This window comes from Lynx canadensis, chromosome A3 (assembly GCF_007474595.2).
Source record: "Lynx canadensis isolate LIC74 chromosome A3, mLynCan4.pri.v2, whole genome shotgun sequence".
Lineage (NCBI taxonomy): Eukaryota > Metazoa > Chordata > Mammalia > Carnivora > Felidae > Lynx > Lynx canadensis.
In genome coordinates this window covers 118,651,276-118,664,339 of record NC_044305.1, presented here as the reverse complement: position 1 = coordinate 118,664,339, position 13,064 = coordinate 118,651,276, and the positions used below count along the sequence as shown (strand labels likewise).

At 46.3% G+C, this 13,064-nt stretch overlaps 1 protein-coding gene across 1 annotated transcript in view; it reads left to right on the top strand.

The window, feature by feature from the left end:
* Nucleotides 1–13,064, top strand: part of DPYSL5 (dihydropyrimidinase like 5) — a 102,422-nt gene that overhangs the window by 31,095 nt on the left and 58,263 nt on the right. The gene's annotated exons all lie outside the window — the stretch shown is intronic.

The window sequence follows — 13,064 nt, the reverse complement described above, 5'->3', positions numbered from 1 at the left end:
TCAGACACTTAACCGACTGAGTCACCCAGGCACCCCTCACCTGGTCTGTTTTGTGTGTGTGATATTTTTACATAATTGTAGTAACACATTGCATATCATTCCGTATATTGACATGGAGTTCTTTTTTTTTTTTTTTAATTTTTAAGAGTTTTATGAGATACATACAGAAGAGTGCAGAAAATGTCTAATTTAAAGAGTCATTTAAAGCAAACACCTGTGTAACTCCCACCCTTTTCAACTGAAAGACTAGAACATTTGCAGCTCTCCAGAAGCTTTCCCCACCAGGTGCCTCTGCCCAAACACAGCCCCTCCCTACCCTCCAGAGATAACCACCCACCCTGACTTTTATAATAATCCTTTCTTTGGTTTCTCTTCTTTCTTCAACTTTATGCCTAAACACTGTAGCTCACTTTTGCCTGGTTTTGAAAGTTCTTAAGGACTTACACTGTATTTACTATTTTGTCTCTTGCTTTTTCCTTCAATTGTTGTTTGGGAGATGTTATATATGGTGGTAGTTAGTTCATATCAAGTTTTAGTTTAAAAGGGATAAATAAATAAATAAATAAATAAATAAATAAATAAGAAAAGGTAGAATTTTTGTGTATTTTCACTTAGTATCTATCCCAAATCTAGAGTTTATCAGGTAGCCCAGATTTGGGACACTTTTGATTTGATTTTATTTTATTTTACTATTATTTTTTTTTTATTTTAGTTTTTTGAAGTAGGCTTCATACCCAGCGTGGAGCCCAAGGTGGGGCGTGAACTGGCGACCCTGAGATCAAGACCTGAGCTGAGATCAAGAGTTGGATGCTTAACCCACTGAGCCACTCAGGTGCCCCAACTTTTCTTTGATTTGATTTTATGTTTTAAGATTTTATTTCTAAGTAATCTCTACACCCAGTGTGGGGCTCGAACTCACCACCCTGAGACCAAGAGTTGCGTGCTCCACTGACTGAGTCAGCCAGGTGCCCCTGGGATGCTTTTAGTTAGGAAAATGCATTCTTTTCTCCTGCTTTTACACCCCCCACCTGAGAATGGAGGTCTCAGACAGAGAAGAGTCGTTCCCCACCCCCCTTTCTGGCAGTGGCCGCTGGCCTCTCCGTCCTTTGGCTGGCGTTCTAGGAAGCAGCCACTCTGGAGGCCCTTGAGCTGCAGCTGGTCTCCTTCCAAGAGAGCTGATGGAATTATTTCTGGGGCCTGGAGACAGCTGGTGAGAGCCTGGAAAGCACAGCAGGGCTGAGGAATCTGCCAGAAGGCCCGCCTGGGGAAGGGCTATGCTGGTGATGGTGGCTAGCAGTCACAAGAGCCTGGTGTTTTCTGGCTGAAGCCTCAGTTCGGAGGTTGGGACCCTTGTCTCCAGCGTGTTTACACCTCCCTGACTTTCGTCCAGGGCCCTGGAGCAGCTAGCTGGGCTCACGGGTGGGGATGGACTCATATTTACTGGTATTTGCTGGTACTCGGTCTCCCCCAGCCTCAAACGAAAGCCCCCTGACCTCAGTGAGCAGGCGAGCACTTGAAAGGAGCAAGGGCATGGGCCGAGTGCACCTGGTGCCCCACGGCCGGCCTGTTCTGTCGCGGCGCCATGCCCGCTCGCAAGCACTCAGCTTCCCCTTCCCACAACTGCCCGGTTTCTCGCACAGCTAACCTGGAACGGGCGGTCTGCGGCTCCATTGCTTACCACCCTCTTGGGCTAATCCTTTGGAATTTCACTTTTGCCCTCCGTGCCCTAATGCGCGTGGCCACGCTGCGCCAGGCCAGGTCGGATGAAGCCACGGGATTAAGACTTCTTGCTCGATCTTAGCCTAAGGACTCCCCTCAAGTGGGTCCGCGTACACCTTCCCCAGAAGCCAGGCCCACCTCTTGGGCTTCACTATAGCAGCTCCTTTGTCTTTGTTTGCTTGTGTGTTTGTTTTTAACCCTTCTTAAGAAGAAGGCTTTGTTCACCACACTCTCACCCATCTTATGGACAGATGGGTCCTCTTTGCCTGCCTGTCCTCCCAGTGTGGCCCGGGTGCTGGACTCTTATGGCTGACGGCTACCGGCTGAAGGGTCCAGCGTGACTCGGGGTGGGCATAACATCGGCCACGGCCTGTCCAGCCTCTGCCCTCTGTGTGCTACCCTTCAGCCTGACTGGCCCTTCTTCCCGCCTCCAGGTCCCCCCCTAGTCCCTGGAGATGCCTAAGCCCCAGATCCCCCTTTTACCTTCCTTTTACCCAGTTCTCCTTCCCCGTGGCTGGGTTCCGCCTCCAGAATCCCTCAAGACATTTTGCACGAAACTCCTAGGTGACCCAAACCAGGCCCACCGCTCAGACCAGCCCTTGATGCTGACAGTGGCCTAGTTGGGAGAGGAATTCAGGAAGAGTCTCAGATTTCTGGGTGGGCCATTGGGAATGATGCAGCTGGTTTTGGAAAGGTTGAGTGCATGTGCCTGTGGAACATGCTAGTGGAATGGTCAGTGGGCATTTAGATGTTAAAACGCACTCACATCCTCATTATTAGCATGGAATGGGTTCCAGATTCCTGCTTACCTTAGAAAGCACGGTACTAAGTGATGAAGAAGTCAGTCGTCATAAGGCAGGTGAAGTGTGATCCTGAGATGTTGGGGAGAGGAGGTCATGGGGTGGGAACAGCTGTGATCTTGTCTTTTTTATTTTTCCTTGTCACCTAATTGTTATTGATCATTAGTCCATACAAATTAACTGGGGAAGTGGTTATGTCTGAGGGTGGGGGTGGGTGGGACGAAAGAGGTGTGGGGACTTCCACAGTAATGACAATGGTGAATTCACAGGTGTTTGTCACTTTTCTTTATACCTGACACGTATGTTAGAACTACTGTTTTAAATCTACTCAAGAGTCGATAAAGCCAATTAAGAATGATAAAATTATACGGCTTTCATATTAGTTAAGAATTATTTAGTGCTGTGTTATTTAGAAAGGCAGTTTACTGAACACTTAAATGTATTTAACTTACAGCCTTGGCTGTTTCCCACTCACCTTAAACTTCCCTTTGTGGCTTTTGTGTTCTGTTGAATCTTTCATTTGTTCTCATTTATCATCTCAAAGAGAATCCCCTTCCAGTACCATCCCAGAATGCTATAAGGGCAATGCCCCGCCCCCGCACACCTGTCCCCAACCCCCCTTTAGGGTTGGCTTTCCCCCTGCTCTGTTTCTCTTTCCTATATGCTGATCAGAAGAAGAAAAGCAGCTGTGTATTTTTTTTTTGTCTTCTAACCACTGCCACGTATTGCCTTTTGATCCTTTGGCAAATGTTAGCTGCTTGGAGCAAAGGAAAAGCCACATCATTCAGTGTAGCCCCAGTGACCAGAACTGGCTTCTCCTTCCCCTCCAGTTAGCACTCCATTTACCATTAGGGTTGGCTGAGTAGGTCCTTCATGTCACAAGGTGGATGTGTAGCTCTTGCTTTGCACGTCCCTTCAGATCACAGTGACCGAGTGTCTGTAAAATCACACATTCTTCTTTGGATTTGACCAAAAGAGGACATGTGAGTCTTAAACCAAGGCCTATTAAAAAGAAAATACATATGGGGCACCTGGATGGCTTAGTTGGTTAAGCGTCCGGCTGTTGATGTCGACTCAGGTCATGATCTTGAGGTTTGTGAGATCGAGCCCCGCGTCGGGCTCTGTGCTGACAGCGCAAAGCCTGCTTGGGACTCTCTCTCTGTCCCCCTCTCTCTCTGTCCCTCTCTCAACATGAATAAATAAACTTAAAAAAAAAAAAAAAAGCCAAGAGAACATGACCTGAGCCAAAATTAAGAGTTGGACACTTAAGGGACTGAGCCACCCAGGCACCCCTTTAACAAGTTAGTTTTAAGGTCTTTATGCAAGAAGGATCCCCTTGGCACCCTTCTGGCCCCATGTGTCTTTGTCGAGCCCCAGAGTCCCCCGGCATCCTCCAGCTGAGCTGCTGGCAGGAGGCAGCTGTGCAGGACAGACCTTGCAGACTCTCCTTGTCTCGCACCTCCCTGCAGGCACAGGGGAGCTGGGAAAGGTGATGACAGACACAGGCAATTTCAAGACACAGTGTTGGGGTTGGCATTTCCTTGGCAGGGCTAACCCTGTGCGCCTTTTAGGAGCATGGGCTTGTGTGCATTTCATGAGCGAGAAGCAGCAGCTGCCATAACCTTGACTGTCCACCCGGCAGGATCCCCCCGCTGTGCAGTTCTGCACTGGAACAGCTTACAGCACTAAGCGGGGCAGAAGGGTGGGCGGTGCAGGAAATTTTCCTTTATCCAACAAGACAGTTATTAGATAGCAAATAGCAATTATTGTCACTGTTTTAAACATAAAGAGGCTTTCTCAGGAAAGACTGCACTCCCAGGTTAGACAGGGCTGTTTCCCCAGCTTGCACATCACCTTGTCTCTGCCCCAGTACTAGCTCAGGAGCACGAGGAATCCATGCCACGGAATTAGGAAATTGGGGAATACAAGCTGCATACAGTTGGATGAATCTTGGCATATCAAAGATATCCACCATCTTGCCGTGGAAGGCATCGCTGCTTCCCCAGATATGTTGTAGAATTCCTCAGATCTCCACATTTGCAGTTTACCGGCCCCCCTGTTGGTGCTGGACTGCTTCCCTTCTATTCAAGGTCACCGTTGGTAAAGTCCGGGGACTGAAGGGAAAGTCAGGGTAGGCTTGATGAATCTATGCAGCTCTAGAATTCCATAGTTCTGATTTATTCCTTCTAATACCGTTTGACTATCTGGCATTTTTCCATTTCTGCCTGGGAGGACAGCCATGTGGTTTGAATTCTTTCATTTGCATAGACAACATAGCTGGGTGATCAGAGTTGTTGGTTAGACAAATGGGAATGTGGAATACCGCCAGAAGTCCTTAAAGGAGGTGACATCTATTTTAAGGCACAGTTGTCATTTAATGATGATTTGATGATAATGTTCATTTCTAACGTAATATCTTAGCTTAGGCTGCTATAATAAAAATACCACAGACTAAGTGGCTTAAACAACAGCAAATTATTCCCCACGGTTCTGAAGACTAAGAGGTCCAAGATCAAGGTGCTGGCCAATTTGTTTCCTGGTGAGGACTCTCCTCCCGGCTTGCGGATGACTACCTTTCTCTCTGTGTCCTCGCACGGGGTGGGGGCCCAGGCAGGAGGTGGAGAGAGAGAGAGAGAGAGGGGTGGGGGAGAGAGAGAGATCTCCTGTCTCTTCTGATGAGGGCCCCAACCTCATGACCTAATTCCCTCCCACAGGCCCCAGCTCCAGACACTATCATGTTTGGGATTGGGACTTCAACATATGAATTTTGGGGGTGATACAGACATTCAGTCCACAGCCTATATGGCAAGCCAGTGGGCCAGACATGGGCTCTGTCTACGCAGTAACTGTGTTTGGAATAAACGAGTGATTTGAAGCATCACAAGTAAGTAAATCTGATACTGACCATGACCATGGATAAGAATGTTTTCTGGGGGCGCCTGGGTGGCGCAGTCGGTTAAGCGTCCGACTTCAGCCAGGTCACGATCTCGCGGTCCGTGAGTTCGAGCCCCGCGTCGGGCTCTGGGCTGATGGCTCAGAGCCTGGAGCCTGTTTCCGATTCTGTGTCTCCCTCTCTCTCTGCCCCTCCCCCGTTCATGCTCTGTCTCTCTCTGTCCCAAAAATAAATAAAAACGTTAAAAAAATTAAAAAAAAAAAAAAAAAAAAAGAATGTTTTCTGAATATAGTGCCCCCGCCAGAACAGAGGGAAAGACCGCCATAGCCCGTGGCACAATTGTGCTCAAAGCTTTTCCCTTCTGAGGGACTCTCCTAAGGGAGCCAAGGTATATTCCCCACTCACCCACCCCCTTACCCCATTATGTTCACGAACTCGTCTGTACACAGACAGAAGGCTTGCTGCAGAAAAAGACGCCAGAACATCTTTTCTTCCGTTTAGTTTAGCAAAGACTAGCAGGGAAATCTGTGGGAAGGTGGCGCTAATGAGGTTACTGGGGGAGGTGAGAAGCATAATGAGTGTCAACCGTCAATGGTGAGGGAGGCTAGGTGGGATGAGGCATCTTGGCCACGTAGACAATTTGGAAATCTAAAATTGGGGGGGAGGATACTGGTGTAGCAAGACAGTCTCACCATCATTCATCACACAGCCGGCTCACTCACTCACAGCTCTGGTCTCTGGTACACGGGTCAGAGACACCCAGTTTAAATCAATACCTGTGGGGGTGCCTGGGTGGCTCAGTCGTCGGTTGAGCATCCGACTTCAGCTCGGGCCATGATCTCACGATCCGTGAGTTCGAGCCCCGCTTCGGGCTCTGTGCTGCCAGCTCAGGGCCTGGAGCCTGCTTCGGATTCTGAGTCTCCCTCTCTCTCTGCCCCTCGCCCGCTCATGCTCTGTCTCTCTCTGTCTCAAAAATAAATAAAAACATTAAAAAAATTTTTAAAAATCAATACCTGCTAATTTTTTTTTAATGTTTATTTATTTTTGAGAGAAAGAGAGACAGAGCGTGAGCAGGGAGGGGCAGAAAGAGAGGGAGACACAGAGTCCGAAGCAGGCTCCAGGCTCTGAGCTGGCAGCACAGAGCCCGACGCGGGGCTCGAACCCATGAACTTCAAGATCATGACCTGAGCCGAAGTCAGACGTTTAAACGACTGACTGAGCCACCCAGGTGCCCCTAAACCAATATGTGTTAACTTTGTTTTCAGGTTTTTAGACAAGAAGTATATCCTCTACACTTTAGTTGCTCTGTAACACAATTTGTGTTTCTCTCACCCACTAGAGAGAATGAAATTGAGTATTTTTTTAAAGTTTATTTATTTTGAGAGAGAAAGAGAGAGGCAGAGAGAGAATCCTAAGCAGGCTCCGCACCCTCAGTGTGGAGCCCAACATGGGGCTCGAACTCACGGAACCGTGAGATCCTGGCCTGAGCCGAAACCAAGAGTCAGACCTTAACCAACTGAGCCACCTAGGTGCCCCAATTAGAGTATTTTAGTGCACACAAATGTTCATTTTAAAAAGACAATCTCCGAAAGCATCACGGACAGGGAGTGAGTATACTAAGGAACCGTGCTATGATATTATCCAAACACGACAGCACAGCCCTAGAGTGTTCTGAGGCCTCAGTCGCCCCAAAAGGCTGAAGGCCCGCAGGCAGTTCTGATGACAGCAGTCCCTAGTCTGAAGCCGAAAGTCTGCCAGAGGGTGGGGGAAGGAGCTCAGAGCATCCACCGAAATGACTCCACCAGGCGGCTTGAGATCCAGGCTCTGGGTCGCACGGCCTCCATGTTGGCATATGGCGCATGGCCAGGGATGTCGGCTCTTGTGTTAGTCTGCTCCGGCTGCCACAACAAAATACCGCAGACTGCAGGGCTTATACAATGAAATTTATTTTCTCACAGTTCTGAGGCTGGAAGTCTAAGATGAGGGTGTCAGTGTGGTAGGTTTCTGGTGAGAACTCTCTTCCTCGCTGGTGGACAGCTCCTTTCTTACAGGGCCTTTTTTCAGCGCTTATGCAAAGCACATGGGGGTGGTGGGTTGGGGACTCAGCCCTCTGGTGTCTCTTCTACTAACCTTGTGGGATCAGGACGGCACCTTATGACCTCCTTTAGCCTTAAAATTTTGCTTAGGGGCTCATCTCCAAACGCAGCCACACTGGAGGTTAGGGCTTTAGCGTATGAATTTTAGAAGGACACAAACTTTCGGTCCACAACAGCTCTAGACAAGTGTCTGGCTTTCAATCCCTGCTTTGTTACAAGCTAGCTATGTGACCTTGAGGACGTTTCTTTAACTTTCTAAACCTCAGCCATCTCTGTGGCAGTAATGGGGCAATAATGGTATCTACGTCAGAGCGTTGTAAGGATCAGATAAGATCATGTGTGTGACAGGTTTGGTGAGGGCCCAGTGTACAGGAGGTGTGCACTAATTGTTAACATTATTAACAGGGTCCTCTACGTTCTGAGAATGAGTTCCCTCTAAAGGTATCCTGGGAATCCAGTCCCTTCAGAGCTGGGTTAACCTTCATGGATTTCTACAAGGAAGATGAAAAGACAGGTTGGGTCGGGGACCCAACCCAAGGGTTCTAGAGAAAGGATTGAGTGTTACAGTCGGTAGTAGCTCTATCCGCTGCTCCCATAAAGGAGGCATCGGAAGGAACTGAGCCCTCCACCGGAATGAAGGGTCACATTGGATGCCTCTGGCTTCTTTTTAGCTTAAAAAAAAAAAAGCTTCTCAACATAACTTCTCAGGTTATGAAAGGTAACCCAAGTTTATTGTATATAGTTTGAAAGTACAGAAAACTATAAATAACATAAGAATCACCTGTAACTCTTCTATCCAGAGCGAACTCTGATGACCTTTCTTTAAACTCAGGTAGACCTGACCATGAACCCGATCCTTCTCCTGGAGTGGTGTGGCCTTTAATTTCCAAAACTTGTGTTTCCTCCTCTTAAGATGGGGCTAATGTTCCTGCCTCGTTCCCACTTCTCAGGGTTGCCCCGTGGTTGAATGCATGGAAAATGCCAGACACGGGGTGTTAGCTTACCAAGAGCTATTGCTCTCGTTTCTCTTGAAGAAGATACCCTTGGCTTTTGACAACAGCATCAAAGCTAGGACAAGAATCCCCAGTAATTTATTATCGCATCGCCCTTCAAAGTCCCGACCCTCCAGGTGTATACTCTGAAGTATGTGTTCTAGATTAATAAGCAAGTCAATATTCTCATTTATAACACTGACATAAACAAGTTGCCAGCATAAATATTCCTACTTTTCCTCTTGCCCTAAAGTAGCTTTAAAAGGTGAGGATTATATATTTGCACAGAGGGCTGGGGCGGGGGGGTGTCTTCTTTCGGCCTCCCCTACCACCACCATCACTTCCCTCTTCTAGTGCAAACTGAGAAGGTGCGTCTCTTCTTTCGTGGTCACACTTGGCCTTGACTTCATAATGAGAGAGAGGGAGATTGCATCTCTTAGGCTCTCCGGGCTTCCTTTGGCCAGAGTGCTTATGTCCATCACCTGAGAACAAACTCATTTCCTAGTTGCACATTAAATTAAAACTCCAGGTTTTAGGACAAAAGATCTGAAATAATGTTCAGCTTCCTCCAGCTTCAGGCAATAAGCTTGTGGCTGTGACGGTCCCATTTTCCCATCTCTCCAGCCTGACACCTCACCACCGCCTCTCTGCCCAGTACCTTCCTCACTAGGAGAGAGGCCCCTTCTCCCCAGAGCTTGGAATGATACCTGGTGGGGAGCAGATGTTCCTGGGAAACAGCTGTTGCTGTCCACTCACACCACCTGTGTTGTTCCCCAGCACCGCCCAGCAGCAGCCCCCCAAAGGGCCAGCCCCTCCTAACAGCAGGAGAGCCTGGTGGTTGACGCTGTGAATAGGCACAGTAAACTTTCTTGGTGTTGAGATTCCAGGCACTCCAGACTGGTCATCTTGACAAAAACAAACTGCTTAATCAAGTGTATCTAGGAGAGCAGGCTGAGATCTCCAGATAGCTGACTTACCTCCTTTCAAGAGGTATTCCTTCAACAGGTTCTAAAGCCTTTTCATCCTGGGACACAGCCTCCCCACAACTTATCTGGTGGCAGGCAAATGAAATGGCAAGAAGAAGAGGACATCTGTTGGTGCCTCGGCTCTGTCCACAGGTTTTTGCTGTATTGGAAAAGTGACAAAAGCTGAGCATTATCCTGAACGTAGAGTTGCCAGATATCCCAGGAAACAAATATGGAACAGCCTACCATTCACTGCTTTAAACCACTTGATCATGTTGCGGGTGTAACAAGTGCAGCAAGGCCATTCATTCACTTGTTCACTGGTTTTGAGTATCCTATACAGGAGGCTGGGGATGAGGAGGGAACAGAAATAATGATCATTGATTATACTGTTGACTTGGAGGACCTTAGTTCACAGATGCAGATAGACTCCAGGGCCATGAAGTCTATGAAGGGGCAGGGAGTCAGGAAGCCTTCTCAGAAAGGGGGACAACTGAATTGGGTCCCGAGGAATGAGAAGTTTACCAAGTAGAAAGGTGGGCTTCATCTGAGCCTTGGGGAGACCCTGCAATGGCGAGGTCTCCGTCCCCCTGGCCAAACTTTGTCCTATATTTTCTAGGCCTAAATGAAAATCATTTCTGTTCAGATACCTAAGGGTCAAGAGAGTTGTAGATCCAACCAAAGTGGGCTCCCTGGACGGAATTCTGATTCGCTCACCGTGACCACAGCTGTCTGAGCACTGACCCCTTCCCCTGTGTACCTCCCCCTTCACGCCTCCAGCCCCACAGTGGCTCCCCCGTACACCCCCCACTCTGCTCACAGCCTCTTGCTCCTCGATGCTCCCGGGAGCTCCTGCCTCCAGATGTACAGAGAGAACAGCTGTATATTCTTACCTCTTCTGCATCTTCACATATCTTCTTCCTATGAGCCTTGAACTTAGCCTTTCTTGAGTCTGTTTCCTCTTCTGTGGATGGGCATGATAATAGCTTCCTCACAGATTTGTTGGAAGGATCAAATCAAATAAACTATGTAAGTTGACAGGGACCTGGCTTCCATTGATGATGGCCGTCATTCTTCCCATGCTGCAAGACCTTACATCACAAATAATCTCTTGTTCTCCTAGAACTTCAATCTTTCCTTTGACTCTTTCCTAGCTGCTTGAAAAATCTTGGGTCTTCTCTGTCCTAAATTAGTACCTTACCTCAGCCATATTCCTCAGCCCATTTTATGGCTTCTTTTATTCACAAAGAATTAACAAATTCCCACAAACTTGCCTTCAACCACCATTTATCAAAGACTTGTTCATCTCCAAAACTGGTCAAGATCTCCTTGTGGTCCCTATTGCCCTCCACCGCATGGCCACATTTAATGCTAATGGAAGGGAGCTCCAAGAGGAAGAGAATGGTTAGTGGTCAAACGTGGCCACTCAGTGTATATTCCATTTTGAGTTGATTTTTGTATAAGATTTGAGATTTAAGCTAAGGTTTATTTTTTGTCTATGGATATCCAATTGCGCCAATACCATTTGTTGAAAAGACTATCTTTCCCCCCCACCACCATCGAATTGCTTTTTTGTAGCTTTGTCAGAAATCAGTTGACCATACTTGCATGGGGATATTTCTGGACCTTTATTCTGTTCCACTGATCTTTGTGTCTATCCCTCCATTCATATCACAAAGTCTTGATTACTGTAGCAATGTAGTAAGTCTTGAAATCAGGTAGACCAATCCCTCCCACTTTATTCATCTTTGTCAAAATTATTTTAGCTTTGTCATTTCACATAAACTTTAACAATAAGCTTGCCTCTATCTACAAAATATTTTTGCTGAGATACAAACTACATTAAACATGTATATCCATTAGGGGGAAATTGATATATTACTATGTTGGGTGTTCTAATCCATGAACATGGTATGTCTCTCCACTCACTTAGATCTTTGATTTTTTTCATCAGCATTATGTGGTTTTCAGCATACAAATCCTGTATATGTTTTCTTAGATTTATGCCTAAGCATTTAAAGTTTTTTGCATCATGTATATGTGTTCATTGCTAGTATATAGAAAAACTAACTTTTTATGTTGGTCTTTTATCTTGCATTCTTGCTGAACTCACTTGTACTAGGAGTGTTGTTTTTTTGTTTTTTGTTTTTTTTTTTAAGAGAGAAAGCACGAACAGGCAAAAGGGGCAAAGGGAGAGAGAAAGAGAACCTTAAGAAAGAGAACCTCTATGCTGAGCATGGAGCCTGATGTGGGGCTTGATCCCACAACCCCAGGATCACTAACTACCTGAGCAGAAACCAAGAGTCAGATGCTCAACCGACTGAGCCACCCAGGCACCCCCTAGGAGATTTTTTTTTTTTTTTGTAGATTCTTTGGTATTTTTTACATAGACCATCATGTCATCTACATATAGAGACCGTTTTATTTTTTTCTTTTTTGATCTATATGAAATATATTTCCATTGCTATTTCATTTCATTCGTTTATAGTGCTGGCTAGAATTCCCTTTATTGACTAGCAGTGATAGTGGACTGCTCGCCTTATTTCCAGTGGACACCCTCGCCTTATTTCCAATTATAGGCGGAAAGCACTCAACCTTTTTTTTTCTTTTTAATGTTTATTTTTGAGAGAGAGAGCACGAGCAAGGAGGGGCAGATAAAGGGGGAGAGAGAGAACCCCAAGCAGGCTCTTGTACAGAGCTTGTCAGTACAGAGCCCAATGTAGGGCCCAAACCCACGAACTGTGAGATCATGACCTGAGCCAAAATCAAGAGGTGGATGCTCAACCGACTGAGCCACTCAGGCACCCGAAGCATTCAGTTTTTAATCATTAAGTCTTCTGTTAGCTATAGGTTTTTCACAGGTGTTCTTTATTAAATTTAGGAAGTTAACTTTTATTCCTACTTTTCTGAGAGTTTTTATCACGAATGGATGTTGAATTTTGTCATATGTTTTTTTCTGCATCAAATGATACGATTATGTGATTTTTCTTCTTTAGCCTGTTAATATGGTGGATTACATTGATTGAATTTTCATATATTGAGCCAACATTGCATCCCTGGAATAAATCCCATTTACATGGTGTAGAATTCTATTTACACATTGCTGAATTCTACTTGCTAATATTTTGTTAAGAACTTTTTTTTTTTTTTAAATTTTTGAGAGACAAGAGTGTGAGCAGGGGGAGGGGCAGAGAAAGGGGGAGAGAGGATCCGAAGCAGGCTCAGAACTGACAGCCCAATGCAGGGCTCTAACTCACGCGCTGCAAGATCATGACCTGGGCCAAAGTCTGATGCTCGACCGACTGAGCCACCCAGATGCCCCTTGTTAAGAACTTTTTAATGTATATTCATGAGGGATATTACCCTATAGTTTTCTTTTTTTTGGCACTGTCTTTGTCTGGCTTTGGTATCTGAGGAATACTGGTTTCATAAAATGAGTTGGGAACATTTCCTTCTCTTCTGTTTTCTGGAAGAGATTGGCATTAATTCTTCTTTAAGCATATGGTAAAGTTCTCTAGCTTTTAAAAATAGTGGTTCCAGGGGTGCCTGGGTGGCTCAGTCAGTTGAGCATCCGACTCTTGGTTTCGGCTCAGGTCATG